Source organism: Staurois parvus, unplaced genomic scaffold (assembly GCF_062004578.1).
Source record: "Staurois parvus isolate SC_StPar_1 unplaced genomic scaffold, SC_StPar_1.0 ptg000615l, whole genome shotgun sequence".
Taxonomy (NCBI): Eukaryota; Metazoa; Chordata; class Amphibia; order Anura; family Ranidae; genus Staurois; species Staurois parvus.
Genome location: NW_028318411.1, coordinates 1,080,063 through 1,102,343, shown reverse-complemented (window position 1 = coordinate 1,102,343; position 22,281 = coordinate 1,080,063). Strand labels below are relative to the sequence as shown.

Here is a 22,281-nt window from a genome sequence, read left to right as displayed (position 1 = left end):
ACGGGGGGATATGATCTCCATGTATAATACATAAGGGGGATATGATCTCCATGTATAATACATAAGGGGGATATGATCTCCATGTATAATACATAAGGGGGGATATGATCTCCATGTATAATACATATTAGGGATATGATCTCCATGTATAATACATATTGGGGATATGATCACCATGTATAATACATAAGGGGGATATGATCTCCATGTATAATACATAAGGGAGGATATGATCTCCATGTATAATACATAAGGGGGGATATGATCTCCATGTATAATACATAAGGGGGGATATGATCAACATGTATAAATACATAAGGTGGGAATATGATCAACATGTATAAATACATAAGGGGGGAATATGATCTCCATGTATAATACATAAGGGGGGATATGATCTCCATGTATAATACATAAGGGGGGATATGATCACCATGTATAATACATAAGGGGGATATGATCTCCATGTATAATACATAAGGGGGGGTATGATCACCATGTATAATACATAAGGGGGGGATATGATTTTCATGTATAATACATAAGGGGGGATATGATCAACATGTATAATGCATAAGGGGGGATATGATCAACATGTATAATGCATAAGGGGGATATAATCTCCATGTATAAATACATAAGGGGGGATATGATCTCCTTGTATAATACTTAAGAGGGATATGATCTCCATGTATAATACATAAGGGGGATATGATCTCCATGTATAATACATAAGGGGGGGATATGATCAACATGTATAATTACATAAGGGGGGATATGATCTCCATGTATAATACATAAGGGGGAAATGACCTCCATGTATAATACATAAGGGGGAATATGACCTCCCTGTATAATACATAAGGGGGATATGATCTCCATGTATAATACATAAGGGGGATAAGATCTCCATGTATAATACATAAGGGGGGTATGATAACCATGTATAATACATAAGGGGGGGATATGATCTTCATGTATAATACATAAGGGGGGATATGATCACCATGTATAATACATAAGGGTGATATGATCTCCATGTATAATACATACGGGGGGATATGACCTCCATGTATAATACATAAGGGGGATATGATCTCCATGTATAATACATAAGGGGGATATGATCTCCATGTATAATACATAAGGGGGATATGATCTCCATGAATAATACATAAGGGGGGGGTATGATCTTCATGTATAATACATAAGGGGGGATATGATCTCCATGTATAATACATAAGGGGGGATATGATCACCATGTATAATACATAAGGGGGATATGATCTCCATGTATAATACATAAGGGGGGGATATGAACACCATGTATAATACATAAGGGGGGATATGATCTCCATGTATAAATACAAAAGGGGGGATATGATCTCCATTTTATAAAACATAAGGGGGGACATGATCTCCATGTATAATACATAAGGGGGATATGATCTCCATGTATAATACATAAGGGGCAATATGATCTCCATGTAAAATACAAAAAGGGGGATATGATCTCCAGGTATAATACATAAGGGTGGATATGATCATAATGTATAATACATAAGGGGGATATGATCTCCATGTATAATACATAAGGGGGGATATCATCTCCATGTATAATACATAAGGGGGGATATGATGTCTATGTATAATACATAAGGGGGGTATGATCTCCTTGTATAATACATAAGGGGGATATGATCTCCACGTATAATACACAAGGGGGATATGACCTCCATGCATAATAAATAAGGGGGATATGATCTCCATGTTTAATACATAGAGTGGATATGACCTCCATGTATAATACATAAGGGGGATATGATCTCCATGTATAAGACATAAGGGGGGGATATGATCTCTATGAATAATACATAAGGGGGATATGGCCTCCATGTATAATACATAAGGGGGAAATGATCTCCATGTATAATACATAAGGGGGGGATATGATCTTCATGTATAATACATAAGGGGGATATGATCACCATGTATAATACATAAGGGGGATATGATCTCCATGTATAATACATAAGGGGGAAATGTCCTCCATGTATAATACATACGGGGGGATATGACCTCCATGTATAATACATAAGGGGGGATATGATCTCCATGTATAATACATAAGGGGGGATATGATCTCCATGTATAATACATAAGGGGGATATGATCTCCATGTATAATACATAAGGGGGAAATGTCCTCCATGTATAATACATACGGGGGGATATGACCTCCATGTATAATACATAAGGGGGGATATGATCTCCATGTATAATACATAAGGGAGGATATGATCTCCATGTATAATACATAGGGGGATATGATCTCCATGTATAATACATAAGGGGGAGGGGGTATGATCACCATGTATAATACATAAGGGGGGATATGGCCTCCATGTATAATACATAAGGGGGGATATGATCAACATGTATAATACATAAGGGGGGATATGATCTCCATGTATAATACATAAGAGGGATATGATCAACATGTATAAATACATAAGGGGGATATGATCTCCATGTATAATACATAAGAGGGGGGGGGTATGATCACCATGTATAATACATAAGGGGGGATATGGCCTCCATGTATAATACATAAGGGGGATATGATCTCCATGTATAATACATAAGGGGGGATATGATCTTCATGTATAATACATAAGAGGGATATGATCAATATGTATAAATACATAAGGGGGATATGATCTCCATGTATAATACATAAGGGGGGATATGATCACCATGTATAATACATAAGGGGGATATGATCTCCATGTATAATACATAAGGGGGGGTATGATCACCATGTATAATACATAAGGGGAATATGATCTCCATGTATATTACATAAGGGGGGATATGATCTCCATGTATAATACATAAGGGGGGATATGATCTCCATGTATAATACATAAGGGGGGATATGATCCCCATGTATAATACATAAGGGGGATATGATCCCCATGTATAATACATAAGAGGGATATGATCAACATGTATAAATACATAAGGGGGATATGATCTCCATGTATAATACATAAGAAGGGGGGGTATGATCACCATGTATAATACATAAGGGGGGATATGGCCTCCATGTATAATACATAAGGGGGATATGATCTCCATGTATAATACATAAGGGGGGGATATGATCTTCATGTATAATACATAAGGGGGGATATGATCAACATGTATAAATACATAAGGGGAGATATGATCTCCATGTATAATACATAAGGGGGGATATGATCACCATGTATAATACATAAGAGGGGATATGATCACCATGTATAATACATAAGGGGGATATGATCACCATGTATAATGCATAAGGGGAATATGATCTCCATGTATATTACATAAGGGGGGATATGATCTCCATGTATAATACATAAGGGGGGATATGATCTCCATGTATAATACATAAGGGGGGATATGATCCCCATGTATAATACATAAGGGGGATATGATCCCCATGTATAATACATAAGGGGGGGATATGATCTCCATGTATAATACATAAGGGGGGATATGATCTCCATGTATAAATACATCAGTGGTTCATATATTGAACTCGGTGTAGAGCTATTCACCCTGAGGTCATCACAGAGGAAAAGGGGGCGCTCATTACGTCTGGAGGAAAAGAAATTTAATCTCCAAACACTGAAAGGTTTCTTCACAGTGAGAGCTGTGAGAATGTGGAATAGACTCCCTCAAGAGTTGGTTCTGGCCAGCTCAGTGGATTGCTGTAGGAAAGTCCTGGATTCTTTCTTGGATACACAGAATATAACTGGATACTAACATTTATAGGTAAAGTTGATCCAGGGAATATCCGATTGCCTGTCGGGTGATCAGGAAGGAATTTTTTTCCCTTCAGGAGCAAATTGGATCATGCTTTGCTGGTTTTTTTGCCTTCCACTGGATCAACTGTGGGTATAGATCAGGGGTGGGCAAGCTTTTTGACTTGAGGGCCGCAATGGGTTCATATATTGGACCCGGGGGCCGGACCAAGAGTAGATGAATGATGTGTATGTGTCATCCATAGTAAGTATAGTAATATTCCCCCATAGTAAGCATAGTAATTCATCCCCCATATAGTAATTCATCCCCCATAGTAATTCATCCCCCATTTAGTAATTTATCCCCCATATAGTAATTCATCCCCCATAGTAATTCATCCCCCATATAGTAATTCATCCCCCATAGTAATTCATCCCCCAAATAGTAATTCATCCCCCCTATAGTAATTCATCCCCCATAGTAATTCATCCCCCATAGTAATTCATCCCTCATATAGTAATTCATCCCCCATATAGTAATTCATCCCTCATAGTAATTCATCCCCCATAGTAATTCATCCCCCCTATAGTAATTCATCCCCCATATAGTAATTCATCCCCCATAGTAATTCATCCCCCATATAGTAATTCATCCCCCATATTAATTCACCCCCATATTAAGCCCCCAAGTCCCCCCTGTGTCAATTTACTTACCTTTGCTCCGCGCGTTCCTCTCGCCGTCTTCCCGCGCCGTTCCGGTGTAGCATGAAAATCTGTCTCCTATGAGGATCTGTCCCCCTCGACGTATCTGCGCATGTGCCAGTTTCAGGCATTAGCAGCCGATCGGCGATCTCCGGCACATGCGCAGATACGTCGAGGGGGACAGATCCTCATAGGAGACAGATTTTCATGCTACACGGCGGACTGTGAGAGGAGCCTAGCGGGAGCCTAGCTCCGCGGGCCGGATTAAAAGGTCCGCCGGGCCGAATACGATATCCATGAAATAAACCAATAATGCTCACTTGGTGCCACAATATAAATATAACATCAGTGAAAATGATAATCATGCATATGATACTTCATATAATACCACAATATAATCTGATTTAAAACCCCCCAAATATTGATGGTGACAAATACATAAAAACATGCAAAAAACTATTGCATATACATGCAGTAGATACCTAAAATACCACACAACATATACCAAGGAACATATACCTTTTGCAAGGTAAAAAAATAAAAATCCCAATCAGTGAGACATAAAATATATAAAATCAGTACACAATATTTGTGAAAACATCTGTGCAACAACATAAATATATAAATAGGATCAAACTGCAACATCTGATCTGTGCTCATAAAGTCCAATATGATGTGGATAATATCACTTTATCCAATTAGAGATGTCCCTCGTGCGGATAGTGTGTGATGAGTGCACAGAGTCCCCTTCCCCAGAAATAGCACAGCATTGCAGTCAGGGTGGGGTGAGGCATACAGTCTTGCGGAGTCTCCCCACCCTGACTGCAATGTTGTGCTTTTTCTGGGGAAGGGGAAACTGCACTCATCTAATTGGACCCTGCATGCTGACAGATGTGTTTTATGTTTTACGTGAGATATTGGCGTTGTATCTTACCCTATCTGCAGAGCAGCCATTAACAGATTGCTGACCTTGTAGATGGAGATTTGTGTGTGGTGGGAGCAGATCAGTGGAGTGGCTGCATACTTGAAGGATCTGAGAGCGGGATCTTACAAAACGCTTTGACCCGTACGTTTCTAAGTTTTAAGGTGAGAGGCTTACCTAGCCGGTGGTCGGGTTGTCTTGTGTCAGCAGTTACCCACTGTCACACCCTATCAGCACGAGTGTCATCTCTAATTGGATAAGGTGATATTATCCACATCTTATTGGACTTTATGAGCACAGATCAGACGTTGCAGTTTGATCCTATTTATATATTTGTGTTGTTGCCAGGAGCGGACTGACAACTCATGGGGCCCCCGGGCAATAGGGGATCATGGGGCCCCTGTGTCCTTGCCCAAACTCAAAAAAGCCTATGAAAAAGGTACCAGGGGCATCTCATGGGGCCCCCTACTGACCCTTGGACCTCGGGCACTGCCCGAGTTTCCAAATGGTCAGTCCGCCCCTGGTTGTTGCACAGATTTTTTCACAAATATTGTGCACTGATTTTATATATTTTATGTCTCACTGATTGGGATTTTTATTTTTTACCTTGCAAGAGATATATGTTCCTTGGTATATGTTGTGTGGTATTTTAGGTATCTACTGCATGTATATGTAATAGTTTTTTGCATGTTTTTATGCATTTGTAGTAGTAGAAATATATGTTTCTACTATCATTCACCATCACATTTTTGGGGTTTTTAAATCAGATTATATTGTGGTATTATATGAAGTATCATATGCATGATTATCATTTTCACTGATGTTTATATTTATATTGTGGCACCAAGTGAGCATTATTGGTTTATTTCACAGATTTTGTACAGTGTGTCACTATGTATTTGTGGATGTTTATATTTATTCATTTATTTTTGTGAGTAGTGCTACATTGTGATGTATTTATTTAACTGTGGGTATAGGATTATACCTTTTTTTTTTTTCTATGGTTGAACTGGATGGACTTTTGTCTTTTTTCATCCAGACTAACTATGTAACTATGTGAAAAAGGAAGCTGTGGATACATGGTTTATAAAAATTCTGTTGTTGTTACATTTATAACAACACTTATAATTGACTGCATTTATAGAATGTTGAAATGCTGGAGGTGTTTATACAATTATTATGTGGTACAATGTGCCGAGACCAGATTGAGAACCCAGATCTCAAGCAAACCTTCACATATGCAGTTACTAGGGTTGCCACCTCATCCCTTTAAAACCGAACACATATTAATTAAACAGGTGCGGAGGCTAATTTAATGCAGATATGGCACTAAGTGAGTTTAATTACCAACTTAATCAGCCACAGAACCTGTGTAATAATATGTGTTTGGGTGAGGTGGCAACCCTAGCAATGACACAGGTAATGGTTCTTCTTTGTTATTCCTATCTATATTTAGAGCCATATTTATATATCTATATCAGTATATCTTCCTATATGAAGAGAAAAAATACCAGGCTTGAACCTGCCACCCAGCTCTGTATATCTGTCATCAGGTCCTGATGGAGACAGTATGATTTTGCCTATAGCCAGCAGAGGAGAATAGTTGGCATTTCCTTGTAAAGCCACTGGCCACACTATTTTATTAATAAGTAATAATACAAACATCTAAGTATATATACATTGTCACTAAATTCTTTGGTTTAGGACCTGTACGGCAAGATTTACACTGCTGGATTGTGGTTATGGGCAGCAAAAAGTGTGTTGTTGTCCAATATACCCATTTTGAGCCTCCAACGCACATCTCCAATGAATATTTCCAATGCACATCACCAACAAACCACAATAGTCCTGCGTTTTAGAGCACCATCTCTCTTTAGAACCATCTCGGCCTTGTGGAGTGTCCAATAAAGGATTTGTTTTGGTGTGTTGGCTCTCCCATTCAATATGATTGGGCTTCCTTAATGTTAGGGTTGGTTGGTTTGACTGGCAGGGGTGTTAGATGGATCTGAAGTCTCGCTGATCATTGAATATGTATTTCATTTTTTTTTAAATCTCTTTGCCTGAAATTCTTCTTTAAATTCCACTGTCAGGAACAATTGTACATTTCTAATAATGGGAAGTGTTTCGGTGTTAGCTATTTATGTTGAGTATCATTTTTATCTTGCGGTCAGACAGTGCCACTCCTCCCAATATGAATAAAACCATCCTGAGGGACCTGAAGGCCACCCACAAAGTTCATCTGACTGGGGTGGGAGACTCGCTGGTTCACTTCCTGGCTATTGTAGATGGAACCCCCCAAAAATGTAGTCTTGTCAACCCCTAAGTGGATAGGTGGAGGAAGGGAGTTCTTAGATTTTATATTACAAAATGGTAATCCTGGTAGACTATGGAAGATAGGTGTCAAGCACCATTCCAAAATATTGAGCTCCTAGATGTCTCTCTCACTCTCCCCTCTATCTCCCACCTATGTATATCTGCAAATACAATGTTCCTGACCACCACACTGGCCAAACACTCCTTAGAGAAACTTGCATGGCAGAAGCAGTGTTTATAGAGCTTTAAAATATCTAAATATCTGAAGGCTCCTTAGTAGTATGCCACAATATATGAATCCTCCAACCATGCTAAGTGTTCTGAGGTGACAGTTCTGCTTTTTTTACCTGAATTCACCAAAACAGTGTAGGTTGTCAGTCAATAATACTTTACAGTTAGAACAAACACAAGTATCTTTACCTATTTAAATGAATAGGGTATTGCTTGGAGAACACGTATATGCAGATACACAGTAACTATAACAAATATATATATATAAAAACTAAGAACAACATATAATAAAGTAACCTACGTTAGAATATAGCTGTTAAATTCTTTCTTCTGTAAAAGAGTAGATGATCAACATAGTTTTAATAGAAGCGTGGGAAGATGAGATGGTGAGTTGGTGTGATGATGAGTCATTGCAGCAATGGGTTGGCGTGATAATGTCTCAGTCGAATGGTTGTTTGGTGGTGTAACAAGCATGCACACAGTGAAGGACGCAGCCTCCATTTTGTTAAGAATCTCCATTTTCTCCCCTTATTCTTTCCCCCTCCCTCTCTGAGAGGCACAGTGACATATGGCAGTGTGTGTGTGTGTTAAAAGTGTCACAGGCCAGAGCCCAGCAGGGGGGCTATGAGCTGTAAGACCACCAAGGGAGCTGGGGCCTCACTGTCCAAAGAACCTGTAAAATGTAGCACCTCGTAAAAGCTACAGCAAGCCTTCCCAGGAGTTCAAAGACATTTCAAGGAAGGCGGGACCAGCTAACACTTTTAAAAATCCATTTTTTCCCTATGTCTCATATCTTGGAATATGAGAGACTTACATAAAAACCAGACATCACCAGATTGGCCAAGAGGAGACAAACATTTTGGTAGGTCACTCTTGTCTCGAATACATACTAAAGCCGAAACGTTGATCTCGTGAACCGTTCAGTGTATAATTTCCTATTTTATATCGAATCAATACTCAGATGTGTCTGCATAATAATCTACCCGCGGGTGGAGTGTCACTTGTGCACAGGAAAAGTTATGAGCCAAAATATGAACTACACGAGATTTTGGCTCTAGTTTAGGTCTGCACCCAGACCTCCATGCCCTAAACGGGGTATTGGTCCTTGAAGAATCACGATCGGGAACGCGCATGCACGAAAGAGATCCCACAGAAGAATTGCCGGTTGTGCGCAGGCGCGCAGGAACGTGCGATAGCGCACATGCACGCACACGTGCACAGGCACGGCGAAGATTGGTGCCAGACAGGCTATTTAAGGTGTGCCTCTGCCCAGATTCAGTGCTGACTGGTCTTCAGCTCCCCCTCCATGTCCTGTTTGCTCCTGTTTGTTTCCTTGTTGCTGACCCGGCTTGTTCCTGACCCGACTCTGAGTACTCTCCTGCCCTAAGTTCCTGACTTTGGCTCTGATCCTGACTTTGGCTTTTCCTCCTGATCCTGTACCATGCTGCCCGACTGTTATGACCCTGGCTATCCTACGACTTCGCTCCAGTCCTGTGTTCTGGCTACAAACCTGGCTCTGCTGTGCATCTGGCAATCCACTATACCTGCCTGGTCTATTGCTACAGTACCCAAATCAGAGGATATCCTGCCTACCAAGGTCATCATCTGCAAGAGCCGCAAGCAAACCTCTGGCGCTCTTGTCCCCCTGGTCCCTAGATTCCCTCTGTTCCAACTTCAGCGGGGTCAGGGCTAGTGACACAAGTGAGGCCGACCTCGTCAATTCAGTCTCCCATCAGGTACGTGACAACAACATTGTTTTGTAAATATTTTTATTGCACCCCTTTTTGACTTTTCAGTAATAAATCTTTCCTTTTAAAAGTGTTGAACTGTTTGTATAGCTCTTAATTGCAATTTATGAATTCCTGCCTTTAAAAAGAACGCTGCTGTGTTTGTTTAACCCTCTGAATAACCGGCCTGCGGTGACCGTGTTATACAGACGATTACCTCAACCATTATAGTGTTATTGCGGATATCGCCCAGTTTCCTCTTTCTCTGTACAAAACGGAGGTGGTGGCAGCGTGAAGGGTTAATTGTGTAGTTAACCTGACCCAGTAACAATCGCTCAGGCTGCCGGTACATCAATTGTGGTCCATTAGCTGGAAGATCGTTGTGCAGGGTGCGGCTGGGTGTTGCATTGTTACGCACATGACATCGCGGCTTCAGATCAGGTAGTCCTTCGGTCACAAGTTTGGTGAGAAGGTCAGGGGTCTGACGCCTCGTCCGTCACATATTGGTGACAGCGATCGTGGGATTGTCACATATTGGTGGCAGCGATCCCGCGTTCGTCACAGGTGGTATATTGGGTCAGTGGAATAGTGGTTCAGTAAGATGGTGGATTGGTTGGATGTTGGGTTGGTTGGATGTTGGGTTGGTGGGATAGTGGATTGGTTGGATGTTGGGTTAGTGGTTTGGAAAACTGGTGGGTTAGGAGATTGTTGTGTCTCTTGCTTAATGATATAAAGGTTTGATCAAATAAAATTTTGAGTGATTGGTTGGGTGTTATACAGTAAGATGGTGGGTTGGTTGGATGCTGGGTCGGTGAGTTAATGTCAAGGTCCTACCTTTCCTCAGGGCTTGTGCTGCTCCATGTGCTGGCATCCATCTTAGGTGTCTGCAAAGCATTGTGGGAACCTTTATGCTTTCAGCCCTCTGTGGCTCCTCCTCCAGGAGGTGGCGGCTTATCACATATAAGTCTGCTGTTTGTAGCTGTCCATTGCATTTGTGTCCTGTCTGTTGCACAGCAGCAAGCTCCTGTTTAGTTTCTCATTGCTCTCCTGGATACCGACTCGGCTTTGGCAAGACTCCTTCCTGGCTTCTGACCCCGGCTCTGGCGACCATCCTTCCTGGCTTCTGACCCCGGCTCTGGCAACCATCCTTCCTGGCTTCTGACCCCGGCTCTGGCGATCATCCTTCCTGGCTTCTGACCCCGGCTCTGGCGATCATCCTTCCTGGCTTCTGACCCCGGCTCTGGCGATCATCCTTCCTGGCTTCTGACCCCGGCTTTGGCGACCATCCTTCCTGGCTACTGACCCCGGCTCTGGCGATCATCCTTCCTGGCTTCTGACCCCGGCTCTGGCGATCATCCTTCCTGGCTTCTGACCCCGGCTCTGGCGATCATCCTTCCTGGCTTCTGACCCTGGCTCTGGCGATCATCCTTCCTGGCTTCTGACCCCGGCTCTGTCGACCATCCTTCCTGGCTACTGTCCTATCAAGTCATCCGCTGTTGCTGTCGGACTTGCATAGACGCTGTCTTGTTTTGTATAATAAACCTACCTTTAATTGCACCTCCTTGTGTGTCTGGCTCCTCACTCCCTGACAGTTAAGCTGGCCACACAGTCTAAGATATCTCAGTGGTTGGGAGAGATGGAGAATCAATGGGATAGTGGGTTGTTGGGTTGGTGGGATGATGATTTGGTGGGCTGGAGAAATAGAGGATTGGTAGGTTGATAAGTTGGCAAATTGGCATAGGCAGCGGGTTGGTGTTATAAGTATGTGGATGCTGTGTACTACCCTTTGGTCAGCAGGTTGATGTTAGAGATGTGCAGCACAGGGTGATTGCTGTGAGGGTATGTATGACACTCCCAAGTGCCACATCCTATTCAAACTATTGGAGAAGAAAAGGGGCCATTTGGTGGACTTTATAGGCATGGCCCCTTTTCTTCTCTGTTGCACAGTCTACCTGGTTAACATTGCCTTCCTGTGTGACAGATTTGATAAATTCAGGTGTGTGGGTGCTGTACACTCACTCTGGTCACCAACGGGAGACAACCTGGTATTAGCCCTGATTCACACAAGATCTGACTTTGAATTTGTGCGACTTGACTTGAAGTCACACGATTTCAAAGCCAGATATCAGTGCGACTTCAGGCTGACATCTGTACACCTTCATGCACAGATATCTATGCAACACACACCTGAAATCACGAAGAATAGTGCAGAAACCTTTTTATCAAATTGGTGCTGCACCATAAAATTGGAGTTGCACTGATTTGAACTGTTCCATTGCCAACAATAGGATGTGATTTTAAACTGTCAAATCACATGACAAGTCGCACCGGCGTGAATACGGTCACAGTGGTGGATAGATGTTATACTCTCCTCTGGCCAGCAGGTGGCAGCAACTAGTATTAAAGATGTGTGGGTGCTATATACTCTGCTCTGGCCACTGGTAGTAGGTGACAGCATGCTGATGTTAGAGTCCATCAAGTGGCAGTAGACATATGTCATGTGTCTGTATATTCCTCTCTGGGCGGCAGGTGCTGGTAGACTGGTGTTATGTGAGTGGGTACTATGGCTAGCTGTGAACTGTTGTAGGTGGGGTCCTGTAGGCTGCTGGATGTGAAGTCTCCCACACATAGACAAGCTGTAGATTAATGGTGGTCAGATTTCCTGATATAGGGGCCTAAAGTGTGACCTTCAGCATCATCAAAGACCCACACATAAATTTCAGTAAATATTCAGTGTCAGAGATAGCAGACACATAACAGGATATAGTCAAATACTATGGGTATGACACAAGAGATGGTCAGAGACAACAGACATAATACAGGAGTTGGTCAGAGACTGCAGACGTGATACAAGAGATGGTCAGAGACTGCAGATATAATACAAGAAATGTTCATAGACTGCTCACATAGTACAGGAAAGTTTTGGAGAATGTGGAAACAATACAGGAAATGGTAAGAGACTACGAACACAATATAAGAGATGATCATACACTGCAGACATACTACAAGAGATGGTCAGAGACTGTGGACATGATAAAAGAGATGGTCAGAGACCGCAGACATAATACAAGAGATGGTCAGAGTCTGTGGACACGGTATAGGAGATGGTCAGAGACTGCAGATATGATAAAAGAGATGGTCAGAGACCACAGACATAATACACGGGATGGTCAGAGACTGCAGACATAATACACAAGATGATCAGAGACTGCAGACATGTTACAGGAGATGGTCAGAGATTGCAGACATGGTACACAAGATGGTCAGAGACTGCAGACATATTACAGGAGATGATCAGAGATTGTAGATATGAAACAAGAGATGCTCAGAGACTGCAGTCATAGTACAGGAGATGTTCAGATACTGCAGATGTGATACAATAGATAGTGGACATGCAATAGGAGTTTTTGGAGACTAGGGACATGTTGCAGGAGACAATCACAGACATATTACATGAGACTGTCTGGAGATTACTGCTCTGACAAGGCATTAGGTAAACACAGTTTAGTGCCTGCTGGGACCGCAAGGGCTTCATAAAAAGCACCAAAAGGCAGCACGCAGCCCTTGGGCTGTAGATCCGAAATCATAAACGCTGTTTACTCTTCTCTGGCCAGCAGGTGGCAGCAAGCTAGTGTTAGAGGTCTGTGGACACGCTATTCTCTCCTTTGGCCAGAAGGTTTTAGCAATCTGAATTTGCAGGTTTTGGCACCACTATATACTCCTCTGTGGCCAGCAGGTGGCAGTATACTATTGTTAGTCCTGGGTGGTTTATTTTGTGTTCTGGCCAGTAGGTGGCAGGAGGCTGGTGTTGGAGGTGTGTGGATGCTGCATTCCTTTCTACGGTCAGTTGGTGGCAGCATAAAGCCTGAAGAAGGGGTCTACCGAATCCTGAAAGCTTGCATCTTTCATAACTTATTTAACCATCACAGAGTATCACTTATACTCCTAACTTACTGTATGTAACGGAACCAGAACCCAACCACTCTTGGGTATCTTCCATTATACTGCAGCTTCCCCGTCCGAACACAAAATCCAAGGACCACACCCTGGAAATCCCTCAGGAAATAGACAGCACCCAGCTCTTCTTAAAACAGGAAGGGAACTCTTTTATTTTTTCACAAACACAGGATATATACAGAGGGTGGGGAAACACAACCAGGAACAGGAAACACATCATCAGCCCGCCCCATCGGTGGGAAGGGCTGCAGGGAATACATCATCAGCCAGGCCCATCAGTGGGAAGAGCTACAGGGAACCACCCCAACCAACCCAAGACACAGAACAATGGGATAGCACATGGCAAGAACAATAGACAGCCATGTGGCCGAGACAAAGGAATAGCCACATGGCAGTAGACAATAGGCAACCACATGGCCGAGAACAAAGGAACATACACTATACACAAGACTGGGACATTCACACCCTGTACCCCTTCACAGGCACAGGGTCACTTAAACATAATGGGGAGAACATGAGCTGACACAGAGGTCCCCCCACCCCCAAAAGTCACTCCAGTCACACTGTAGTGATCAATGACTAAGAAGAAGACCATAGAAATATATCGGTACAATGCTTCACAATATGTTGCCAATATATAAAAAGGGGGATAAACTATTATACGTTGCCCACTGTAACTGACATTATTAATGGATAATCTGTATTGCAAGTATGATGTTCTACCTATTTCTAGTATGTTTGGCAACCATTTTTCTATTTTTCTCCACAATTCTGCCAATTTCAGTCACATGATTGTTATATCTGTGGACCCTATGGAGAGGTATTTTGGCTAATGGCTTACACAACCATTGAGATCAAGCCAGGGTTGGCAGTCCCCACACTAACTACTGACTGAGTGGTGGGATCGTTCAACCTCCACCCTATATCTATGGCGGTCCAAAAACAATCGGTGGACCACTTTCTATGGACAAGCAGAGAAGACACCCTCCCCCCATGTTCAGTATATGTGTCATTGCATACATCTAGAGGAGATGAAAGAGGAAGCTGCGGACACATGGTTCTCAGAATGTCCATTCTGTTGTAACAGTCTGTATTTATAGAATGTTAGAATGCTGGAGATGTTTAAACAGTTGGATGGTGAGCTGATCACAGGGTGAGAACGGATCCTAAACACATCCCATGTGCAATGACACAGGTAAGGGTTCTGCTCTGTGTTATTCCTGTCTATATGTAGATTTATATTTTTACTGTATATTAGTATATCTACCTATATAAAGGAAAAAATGCCAGGCTTAAACCTCCCACCCAGCTTCATCAATCTGCCATCAGGTTTTGACACACTGTTGGGCACAGCAGACGTTTGCCTATAGGCAAAGGAAAAGAGTCAACTTTTCTTTTTTTGTAGCCATTGACCACACTATTTTATTCATAAATAATAATACAAACATCTAACATAAGTATATTTATACATTGTCATCAAATTCTTAGTCGTGTTAGGACCAGTAAGGCCAGATTTACACCATTGAATTGTGGTAATGGCAGTAAAAAGCATGTTGCTGTCCATTGGATTAATTTCGAACCCTCAACACACACCTCCAAGGCATATATCCAATTCACATCTCCAACTCACCACAGTGGACCTGCATTTTAGACCACAATCTTTCTTTATAACCATCTCTGCCTTGTGGAAGGTTTAATGAAAGGCTTGTTTTGGTGCCTTGGCACCCCCTTCAGTATTCATGGGCTTTCTTCATGTCGAGGTTAGTTTGACTGACAGGAGTATTTGGATCTCATGACTTGCTGATGATGGAATATGTATTACATCTTTTTAAATCTCAGTCTCAATTGTACACTTCTGATCATTGGAACTGTTTAGGTGTCAGCTATGTATGCTGAGTCTAATTTTTATCCTGTGGTCATACAGTTTCACTTTGTTCCATGTGAATAAAACCCTAGTAAGGGACACACTTTTCCCTTGAACGCTACCCACAAAGTTCTTCCAGCTGGGGCAGGAGGTTCTCCGTTCACTGCCTGGTCATAGATCAGAGAGAGAGGCAGAGTGACGATAGATGAGGAACCTAGAGTACCATAATCTCAAATCAACAAATGACTACAAAAAAAGGTCAAAACCAGGGACTTTCTGAGGTGGCACCCAGGAATATAGATTCAAAACATAGGTATATATTTCAAAACTTTTCCATCACATCATGCAAAAGCTTATGAGAATCACATATGGTGCTTAGTACGGTGTTTCTTCTTTTTTGACCAATTACAAAGACCATGTAGTATGTTTGCTCTATATTGAGTGTCACATTTCACAGATACAGGTTGCGGTCAATGCGGTTCATAGATACCTCTATGGGCTTATTCCTTCACTGTGGATCGGTAAGTGAGGAGGTCTCCTCCAATATTACCACCTTGTGACAGGACAACATTGAGCCATGGACCTCTCTGTCTTTTATTCCCATACACAGTAGGTGTACTTACTAGCTGCCCTTGTGGAGATGAGTGTAGCTTTAGATTGATGCAACCATATTATTATTATTATTATTTATTATACAGGATTTATATAGTGCCAACAGTTTATGCAACTCTTTACAATATAAAGGGGGACAGTACAATTACAATACAGTTCAATACAGAAGGAATAGGAGGTCCCTGCTCATGGAGCTTACACCAATTGTGACCTGTCACAAATCCACACCACACGCACACCCCCATCGACTAGCTAACCGAGGCATGCACGTCCGGCCGTGACTTGGGGTAAGAGGGAATGAGGGGGACTTAATCTGAATATATATAAGACCAGCCGTGATATACTTTCACAGCCCGTGCTACCTCTGGCCACCACTAGAGGGAGACTCCAATCCAGCTGGCTGACCACACACACAGGCATATACGAATCTTTTATACAATATGGTGCACACTAAGGGTTGAGGAGCAGCCTAGCAATTGGCACACCCTTCTAGGATTCCTCCAGCTATCCTACAAGCTAGAACCCCAGTGTTAATCTCTCTTCCACTGACACACCACAAACAGTAGCTTGCCACCACCCAACAGTTTGTCCGCAGACTGGTCTTCCGGGCCACCACACACACACAGATCTCCGTGTGGCAGATCTGTTACCTTTACAATCTGCATGCAATCGGCCAACACACACGAGCTTAAGTACCCAGATGTCACTTATTAATTTTATGATTTAATATCCCGAAAGTGGGCAGTGCATAAAATATGTACAAAGTATAAAGAGTTACAAATAATACAGAAAATACAAAAAGACACACAATTGGCTATTGACTATAAAATAAAAGGAAATAAAACAGAAATAAAACTTTTACCAAGAGTTATCCTGCGACTGGAGCAAGTCAGGGAAAGTCCGCGATCCGCCAGTCAATAGAACTGGCTCCGTACAAATCACACTGTCCATATCTCAGGTCCTCAATTTATGGGAATATGGATGTAGGCTGGACATTAGCCCTTGGCCAATAAACTCTGGGGGGTGTTCCTGAACCAGCCCCCAGGACATTCTGGGCACTGAAATGCCCTAAGTCGATTGGACCAAGAATGGTTTGAATCACCAAGTCAGGGATTGAATTTCTGACACCAGTGCATCAGTCCGATCACGACAGTACCAATCACTGTTCAGCTGTCGCAATCAGGCGTCATATAACCGTTTTCTGTGTTTCTCTGGGATACTACATAGGCTACAAATACAGTTTTACATGCGGATGTAGCCTACAGTGTTTCCAATCAGAAGGAAGTATTTTCATCTCTCTGAAACTAATATGTTAGCTTTTATGAGAGATGAAATATATTCCTTTGATCTGCTGATATACCCTACATCAGAGATCCCAGACACACCGGAGCCCTCTCTTGGTCTCCTGCTGCCTCTGAAGCCGAAATGTCTAGAGTTCTTCTTCTTAACTTTCTAGAAGGCGACAAAGTCTGACTATGTAGGTGACAAGTCTTATTGGCATCTAGGTGTCATCTCCAGCCTAGAGGATGCTCTGTCCTTTCACATGCTAATTGGTGACCATATGTCTCTGACTGAATCCTGAACCCATCTTATTATTAACATGGAATGAAGCTAAATCTACAATGTCATATTTCTACAGATCACATCTCAGCTACTCAAATCTTACGTTTATGTCACATGACCACTGCACTGTAATTAATGGAATTGCATGGATGTCCTGTAATCCTTTCAATGGTCATGATGAAGTGGAGCCATCTGCAAAATGCATTGACCGCAGCCTGCTACCTGTGAAATGGGGCACTCGGTATAGTGCAAATATATAACTGGTCTTTGTAAAAGTGTAGGGTCTAGGAGAAGGGAGGGGGTAAGCAGGCCAAGAAACATGTGCCTAAAGCATCCTGATGGCAGTTAAATGTCTAAACATTTCTTAGCCTGGATTGTGTTTCAGTTGAGGGTTTTGTAGTCTTTTATATTAGTATTTTGTTTGGTAATAAAACTGTTTCTTTCTAGGTTATTTTGGCAAAAACTGTTCTCTTTACCTGTTGAAGTAAGCTTGCTTATTTTTCTTTATTTATATATATATTTATTTTGCTTATTTTATCTATATGTAAACATATTTTTATTAATAAGTTGTATGTTTGTTAGATATTTTAATAAAACATTTAGACTCCATTGTCCCTCCACAGGCATACTCTACTATTATTATACATATATATATACAGTATCTCACAGAAGTGGGTCCACCCCTCACATTTGTGTCAATATTTGATTTTATATTTTCATGTGACAACACTGAAGAAATGACACTTTGCTACAATGTGACGTAGTCAGTGTCCAGCTTGTATAACATGGAAATTTGCTGTCCCCTCAAAATAACTCAACACACCGCCATTAATGTCTAAACCACTGGCAACAAAAGTGAGTCCACACCTAAGTGACAATGTCCAAATTGGATCCAAGTAGCCATTTCCCCTCCCTGATGTCATGTGACTTGTTAGTGTTACAAGATCTCAGGTGTGAATGGGGAGCAGGTGTGTTAAATTTGGTGTTATCGCTCTCACTCTCTCATACTGGTCACTGGAAGTCCAACATGGCACCTCATGGCAAAGAACTCTCTGAGGATCTGAAAAAAAGAATTGTTGCTCTACATAAAGAAGGCCTAGGCCAGGGGTGGGACACTGTGGCCCTCCAGCTGTTGGTAAACTACAAGTCCCATCATGCCTCTGCCGTTGGAAGTCATGCTTGTAACTGTCAGTTTTGTAATACCTCATGGGACTTGTAGTTCTACAACAGCTGGAAGGCCACAGTTGCCCACTCCTGTCCTAGGCTATTAGAAGATTGCCAAGACCCATCAATGCCACATATCAGTGCACATCAATGCCAAATATCAGTGCCAATCAAAGCTGCCTTTTAGTGCCAACTATCAGTACCAGTCAGTGCCCATCAGTGCTGCCCATCAGTGCCAGTCAGTCCGACTTAGCAGTGCTTCTCTGTGCCACCTAACAGTTCCAATCAGTGTTGCCTATTAGTGCCCATCAGTGCAGCCTATCAGTGCCCATCACTGCAGCCTCATTAGCATCAGTGAAGGAGAAAAATTACCTATTTACAAAATTTTATAACAAAATCTAAGAAAAAGCTTTTTTTTGGTAAAAATTTTCAGTATTTTTTAGTTTGTTTAGCAAAAAAAAAAAAAAAACAGTGGTGATTAAATACCACCAAAATAAAGCTCTCTTTGTCTAAAAAAAGTATAAAAATCCCAACCACAGCACCACCTGCCTGGTGTTTGCATGTTCTCCCTGTGCCTGCGTGGGTTTCCGCCAGGTATTCCGGTTTCCTCCTACACTCCAAAGACATGCTGGTAGGTTAATTGGCTCCTGTCTAAAGTGGCTCTAGTATGTGTATGTATGAATGCGATTTAGGGACCTTAGATTGTACACCCCTTGAGGGTTAGGGACTGATGTGAATATATAATATATGTGTAAAGCGCTGCGTAAATTGACTGCGCTATATAAGTATCTGTAATAAATGATAAATAATAAATAAAAATGTTGTTTGTGTACAGTGTTGCATGGCCACGCAATTGTCATTCAAAGTGCGACAGCGCTGAAAGCTGAAAATTAGCCTGGGCAGGAAGGGGGTAAAAGTGCCCTGTAGACAAGGGGTTAAATTATAGCAAATGTTAAAAGAAGGTAATTTTTTTCTATGATGATCAGTGTGAGTTTTTTTTTAATTGTACAGTAGTTTTGGATGAAATGTATGCATTCTATTCTATAACTTGTCCTGCTAAAAATGATACTAAAATTCTGATTCTGTAAAAGCAGGACGGGTTTACTTTAGGATCCATCTGCTCATGAATTGATTAAACTGACCTCTCGTATTTAACCATTTCCAGGACTTTACCCACAATAGTTTCTTTTTATTCCTGATAACATTGTAGCTGTTGGTTGCTGTTTACATTGTATTACTATTTACTGGAAAGCAGCGCAATGTCTATTCTTCTACAGGTAAGCCCAGAGGAATGTTGGTAGGTGGGTATAGAATGTTCTTCTGTTGTCTTGTAGCCTAGGAGTAACTGTTGACAAGACATCCAAGCTGAGTTGACAAGGCAGCCGGATCATTTCTGTACTCTGCTGGACGGGTTGCTGAGACATCACACAGAGATAGAAAATCTGAGATGTGCTCCTGCTAAATCCAATCAGTCCAGAGTTTATTTAAAGAGTACATCTCCTGTGGGACGCATGTTCTGCCCCTGATGACTTTCACCCATCATTGTGCTTAGTTGTGTAGAAGAACTACTACTAAGCCCAATTAGAGGTGGAATGCACTGCGGAGGATGCCTGCATCTGGCAGGTGATGTACTCATTCTCTGAACTAACGATGGATCAAGCTGAATTTCGTCTCTGTTCTTCTCTATTCTTGCTATGTTAGAAAATAAAAGTGTCTTAGCAACGTCCTAGCAACAAGGCAGGATGGGATGATGACATTTTTTTCGGCCAGACTTTGGGAGGTTCGTATATGGCCTACACCTACAGCACAGGCATTATCAAACTTTAGTCAAAGTCAGGACTGGGACAAGGGGTGGGCAGGAGGGACAGCTGCCCAGGGCGCCACTTCTCCACTCGCAATTCCTAAATCAGTGGCTAGCATCCAGTAGGGTGCACATTTTTCTACTCTGACAGATTTAGCTATTGATGCCACACATGCTCCAACCACCTGTTCTCATCCCCATTCTATTTTCTACAAAGCAAGCAATTGTGGGCTAAATGGTTAGCACTTCCACCTGGCAGTACTAGGGTCATTGGTTCAAATCCCAACCACGGCACCACCTGCATGTTCTCCCTGTGCCTGTGTGGGTTTCCTCTGGGTACCCCGGTTTCCTCCCGCACTCCAAAGACATGCTGGTAGGTGAATTGGCTCCTGTCTAAATTGTCCCTAGTATATGAATGTGAGTTAGGGACCATAGATTGTACACTCCTTGAGTGTTAGTATTATTATTAATATACAGGATTTATATAGCGCCAACAGTTTGCTCAGCGCTTTACAATATAAAGGGAGACAATACAGTAACAATACAGATCAATACAAGAGGGTTAGGAGGACCTGCTCCTTGGAGCTTACAATCTAACAGGGAGGGGGGGGGGGTGGTAAAAAAGGTAATAGCTGCATAGGATGATCTGATGGAGGTGGCCCAAGTAAGTCCTTAGGTGGAAGAGGGACAGATTTCCCTGAATAAATGAGTTTTCAACCTAAAGATGGGGGATGAACTGACAGTAGGAGGAATAGAAGATTTTGTTATTAGCTGAAGGCGGGATAGGCTTCCCTGAAGAGATAGGTTTTCAGAGATCACCTAAAAGTGGGCAGAGTAGGTGATGGCTGGATTGATTGGGGTAGAGAGTTCCAGAGGATGGGGGAGGCTCTGGAGAAGTCCTGGAGATGAGCATGGAAGGAGGAGACAAGGGAGCTAGAGAGCAGGAGGTCGTAAGAGGAGCAGAGAGGACAGTTTGGGTGATATTTGGAGACAAGATCGGTGATGTAATTTGGGGCAGAGTTATAAATGGCTTTATATGTGATTGTTAATGTTTTGAATTTTATTCATTGGGCAATGGGAAGCCAGTGGAGGGATTGGCAGAGAGGGATGGAGGACACTGAGTGGAGGTCAATGGAGGGATTGGCAGAGAGGGGTGGAGGACACTGAATGGGGGCCAGTGGAGGTATTGGCGGAGAGGGATGGCAGATACAGGACGGTTAGTAAGGTGGATGAGTCTGGCAGCAGCATTCATGATAGACTGAAGAGGGGATAGCCTGCGATGAGGTCGGCCAATGAGGAGAGATTTACAGTAGTCAAGGCGAGATATAACAAGGGAGCAAATAAGTTGCTTAGTGGTTTCCGAGGTTAGGAACGGCTGTATCTTGGAGATGTTGCGGAGGTGAAGTCTACAAGATTTGGACAGCGATTGGATTTGGGGCTGAATGGACAGATGGGAGTCTAGGATTACACCTAGTACCCTGGCATGAGGAGAGGGACTGATGGTTGTGTTATTGATCTTGATGGAGAAGTCAGGGGAGGGGGCATGGGCTGGGGGGAATAGGGTTAAGGACTGATGTGAATGTACAATATACAGTATATATGTAAAGCGCTGCGTAAATTGATGGCGCTATA

The 22,281-nt window shown here is 42.3% G+C and overlaps 1 protein-coding gene across 1 annotated transcript in view; it reads left to right on the top strand.

Moving 5' to 3' along the window:
• Positions 1 to 5,330: 5,330 nt before the first annotated feature.
• LOC149449524 (transient receptor potential cation channel subfamily M member 2-like) overlaps positions 5,331 to 22,281 on the top strand; it is an 80,626-nt gene continuing 63,675 nt past the window's right edge. The window contains exon 1 of the mRNA XM_089693145.1: positions 5,331 to 5,581. The gene's annotated coding sequence lies outside the window, so the exon portion shown is untranslated. The remainder of the gene's footprint in view (positions 5,582 to 22,281) is intronic.